The sequence below is a fragment of the Triticum dicoccoides genome, chromosome 2A (genome assembly GCF_002162155.2).
Source record: "Triticum dicoccoides isolate Atlit2015 ecotype Zavitan chromosome 2A, WEW_v2.0, whole genome shotgun sequence".
Taxonomy (NCBI): Eukaryota; Viridiplantae; Streptophyta; class Magnoliopsida; order Poales; family Poaceae; genus Triticum; species Triticum dicoccoides.
Genome location: NC_041382.1, coordinates 435,713,354 through 435,718,500, shown reverse-complemented (window position 1 = coordinate 435,718,500; position 5,147 = coordinate 435,713,354). Strand labels below are relative to the sequence as shown.

Here is a 5,147-nt window from a genome sequence, read left to right as displayed (position 1 = left end):
GCAACTAACTCATTAGTTGCAATGCTTGCAAGGCTTAAGTGATGTGCATTACCGAGAGGGCCCAGAGATACCTCTCCGACAATCAGAGTGACAAATCCTAATCTCGAAATAGGCCAACCCAACATGTACCTTTGGAGACACCTGTAGAGCTCCTTTATAATCACCCAGTTACGTTGTGACGTTTGGTAGCACACAAAGTGTTCCTCCGGCAAACGGGAGTTGCATAATCTCATAGTCATAGGAACATGTATAAGTCATGAAGAAAGCAATAGCAACATACTAAACGATCGGGTGCTAAGCTAATGGAATGGGTCATGTCAATCAGATCATTCACTTAATGATGTGATCCCGTTAATCAAATAACAACTCATTGTTCATGGTTAGGAAGCATAACCATCTTTGATTAACGAGCTAGTCAAGTAGAGGCATACTAGTGACACTTTGTTTGTCTATGTATTCACACATGTATTATGTTTCCGGTTAATACAATTCTAGCATGAATAATAAACATTTATCATGATATAAGGAAATAAATAATAACTTTATTATTGCCTCTAGGGCATATTTCCTTCATAAAGATCTTCGTAGAATATGTAGGAGCAAATATGGGCATCTAGGTTCCGCTATTGGTTATTGATCGGAGAGGTGTCTCGGTCATGTCTACATAGTTCTCGAACCCGTAGGGTCCGCGCGCTTAACGTTCAATGACGATATAGTATTACATGAGTTATGTGATTTGGTGACCGAATGTTGTGCAGAGTCCTGGATGAGATCATGGACATGACGAGGAGTCTCGAAATGGCCGAGAGGTAAAGATTGATATATAGGACGATGGTATTCAGACACCGTAAGTGTTTCTGGGGTACCAGGTACTTATCAGGTCAGCAGAAGGGGTTCCGGGCATCCCCGGCAAAAGATATGGGCCTTATGGGCCCAGAGGGGAAACACACTGGCCACAATGGGCTGGTGTGCCCTCATATGGGCCGGCCTAAGGAGGGGAAGGAAATGGGAGAAGGGAAAGAAAAGTATGGATTAGGATTCCCACTTCCTTCCCTCTCCCCTCTCTTTCCTTCTCCCTCGGTTAAATATGGCAGGGGGACGCCACTTGGGGAGGACCCCAAGTAGGATTTTATATATATATATATATATATATATATATATATATATATATATATATATATATATATATATATATATATATATATAGCTAGACTATTCTGTTACTAGTAACATAATATTATTCTGTTACCCCTCGCCCCTATAAGGACCCGATCCATTTTGCAAAACCCGATGCTGCACCCCCACCCGAAACACAGAGAAATCCCACCCACTCCCCAACATCTTGTCGAACCACCCCTCCCCGACGGCTCCGCCACCTGCTCCCATGCACCGGCACCGCCACCCCCTGCTCCCACGCGCCGTCGGCCGCCGCCCCCAGCTCCCACGCGCCGCCGCCCCCTGCTCCCACGCGCCGCCTCCCTCTCCTCGACAGCCAGCCGCGTCCCTTACCCAGTGTCGGCCTCCTCCTCCCCCCACGTCGACGATGGTCGCCTAGTGGATGCAAACCGTCTTCTTCCCCGCCGCCGGCCACCTCTTCCCCTTGCTCTGGCCGCCTCCGTCCCTCCCTCCACTATGCGCCTCCTGCTGGATCCCGCCGTCGAGCGTGTCGGCCGCCCTGGCCACAACCGTGCCTCGTCCTCCCCCGCGGCTACCCCCGCCAGGGGCTTCCCAGCTTGCCGGATCCGCTGGGTGCGCGCGTTCCTCGCCGCCGTGAGTGTGAGGTCCGGCTGCCGCCTCTGCTCAAAACTCCATGCACGCGAGGGCATCCCAGCTGCCGTGTCTTTAGCTGCAGTTCAACAATAAAACCAGCAGCAGTCCATGCATCCGTCTTACCTCTTACCTCTCTATTACTCTTCTCCCGCTAATTTGTTTTTTCTCTGAACTGCAGCACAAGGGAGGTTGAACGGGCTGCAAAATGCGGGTTCGGTTGCCGTTGCGTCCAGCAGTCCAACCCCATCGCCCCAGGCCGTCCAGCGACCTGTCGGGCTATGGTATTCTGTTGCAAGTCGGCGAGCAACATTAGCGACCGTACTCGCCAACCGCCCCATGTTCGTGTCTCCTCTCTCTCACCCATACTTGCAGCATGTATGCCATGGATTTTGTGAATGGAAGAAATCCCTCTCTAATTCTCTCAATTCCAATAATTATTTTAGATTGCGATAGGCGTGCATTTGAATTTTGGTAAGCACATGTGCTCTGCTGCCCATAACCTCTTTGTTTTTATGTTTCTGAGAATTGGACAATCTTTTTAGTTTTAATTTCACAATAACTAGTCCTAGCTAAGTGTATATTGATGCATCCAGAGGTACTTGCAAATCAGGATTTTAACTCCTTTGATAATGATGCTGAAATTAGGATTGAGCATGAACACTAAAATGGCAGAGGATTCGCTATTGGTACTGCAATTTATTTCCCTTAATCTTTTACTGAACTTTGAGTAAATATTTCTAGCTTTTCCTTAAAAAAGTTCATGCAAAATAACTGAGCTGTGTTACAGCTGGCTTTGAAATATAGTATGATCTGAAAAATGGGAAGGTGCATGAAAAATATAAGTTCACCTTAAGAAAAGCTCAGTGGTTCAAAATGTGAAAGAAAAATGAAAAAAGCTCATTGGCTTTTGTGTTGTGTGACTTTAGAGTTCAAAGTACATAAGAACATAAGTCCGCTCTGCAAAAACAACAATACACACATAAGAATATAAATCCTCCCAAAAAGTTCATTTACGAGCATCTTCTGCTCATCCATGAGCGGGGCTCCTCCTTGCGGCTATTGCTCATGCATGAGCGGGGTTCCCGAGGATCCCATTGGCGGTGGTCCGTCGATGGTGGCTCTCGACATTGTTTCCTTAACGATGCTACAATTCTGAATTTATTGTTGATTCGTACTAGTACTGATGAAATGGGAAGCAAGGTTGAACGGGAAGCAAGTGTCACATGGAACCTCAATTGAAATGAGATGTAGGTTCCACCTCCAGCCTATCCAAAACAACCATGTCATCAGTTCAAAAGTCCTGGGGTGTACCCATAGAATTCTAAAGATGTGACTACATAATTGTTTTCTTGTGCTACTAATCTACTATATCATCAGTTCAAAGTGTACTGAAGATACAACCCTAGGTGTGTTGCGGTGCGTGCTTAATTGGTTACTGATGTGTGTAGGGGGTTCTATATGAACTAATGACAGAATACAAATTGTACCGATAATAATGTATTTGATTTTTTCCAGGGATATTAGCAATGCTAGTGAAGATGGTGGGTGTGATTCTACTTGGACTGGCGTCAACCCTCGACTTGGACGGCTGCGAGCACCCGTGGTGGACGAGCTCTTGCTCAAGGGCTGAAACTTATTCTAAAATCACAAAACTGACGAGAGGATAATGTACGCAAATAGAGTAGTAAGTTCAGAAAAAAGGTTCAGAACTAAAGATAAAAAAGGAATTTTTTAGTCCAGCGTACAACTTTGGATAATGACAACGAAATCATTCTTTTTTAGTCAAGCACATACAAGTTTGATATTACTAATGAAAGTTCTATTTTTTCTATTTTTTTGGCTGTGTATACATCCAAAATGTAAGGTTTCATAAAGCTCAGCGAAATGGTTGTTGAACTGAAGAACAAACTAGGGGAAGGTGGAGAGAACAGGGTACCCGTCTCGGTCAACAGAGCAAAAGAATGGTGCAAAGTGTGAACATGATCTACTGCCAAGAAAAAAAGGTACTGCCACCATGTGCATGGCGTATCGATATGGTCTGCTAGAATTGAAACATATACTATGCATCAGTGGTCTATTGATCTGCATACACATTGATAGTTTCAGAAATTCAGCATAGGACAAATAGTTGAAATCACCGAAAACAAAGAGCTTACATTGTTAGAGCCGGCATTCCCTCGCCACAATCAACAGAGCTGACCAGATACCTCAATGGATATCTCCACAAATAATTATATATGACTCGAAACAGTTCTACCAAGTTCCTACAAGACATAACAGTAATGAAGATAATTCCTTCATCCCAGCCAAAACCTTTTCTTACTGTGTATGTATACTTGATATTGGTTTTAGGAGAAAGGTGTAGAAATTAAATACAAAATATATGTTGTCAGTATAAATCAAAGACCAGCAATGTAAGTATATATCTGTCTCAGCATTTTTGTAAACACACTTCAAACCTTTTTCTTAACTCACATAGAACTGCCATATATAACATTTTTTCATAATATTGTAATAATTGGTCTTTCTTCAACTATGTAAATCGATATTATAGTATCATTTTTCAGTTATAACTCTCAATCTCATTCTTCTCAGCAAACAAGAGAAGCACAAACACACTGTAGCACAATTTATGTGTTTGCTGCTACTTTTTCCCATTTGACGGAGGAAGATGGAGATGTAAGTTCATCACTGTGACTTGTCTTGTGCATATTTCAGTCAGACATCATTTACTATTGGTCACTAATCTCAGTAACCTGTTGCTTCATTTTGTTATCATACTATGCTCAGTAGGCAGAGTCTTTAGTGCGTATATGCATGTTTCAGTTTTCCCATAGCAAAAAGTTCATGCTTGGAAACTTTATATGTTCATACATAGAAACTTAATAAGTTCAGAAAAAAATTCAAAACAAAAAGATGTTGACTGTACATTGCTAACAATTCAATTGTTCATACCGAAGCCTTGATCTTTTGTTTATCAAAATAGGGGGCTATAAGATGTTGACTGTCATTGCCCTTCCAAACATGTCGTTGGTGTCGAACCATTCACAGTGAGGTTCAGTCCATAGGATGCTCGTGATCCTTGCTCCTTCAGCTCCACTTCATCGGTGCCGTCAGTCCGTAGGGGTAGGGGCGGCGTGCCCGTCAACAAACAAGAACAGAAAGGTATGTGCTTGGAAAACTTAAAATTATATACACATTTGGGCAACAGAAGTTGTAGCTTCTTTCAAAGTTCAAAATGAAAAGATATTCAGTTCAACTTGTTCTAGCAAAACATGTGTGTGACCTTGGCAGCATGTCTACACACTATGTAGTGCAAAAAAATGTCCAGCGCAGTCCAACACGCCGCTATCGCCTACCCCCTGCGTCTGAGCACC

At 43.3% G+C, this 5,147-nt stretch overlaps 1 long non-coding RNA gene across 1 annotated transcript; it reads left to right on the top strand.

The window, feature by feature from the left end:
- The first annotated feature begins 3,291 nt into the window (after window positions 1–3,291).
- Window positions 3,292–4,926, top strand: LOC119359441. Its single transcript, XR_005172539.1, has 3 exons — window positions 3,292–3,773; window positions 4,366–4,449; window positions 4,757–4,926. It is a non-coding gene; the product is annotated as an uncharacterized LOC119359441 (long non-coding RNA).
- The last annotated feature ends 221 nt before the right edge of the window (window positions 4,927–5,147 follow it).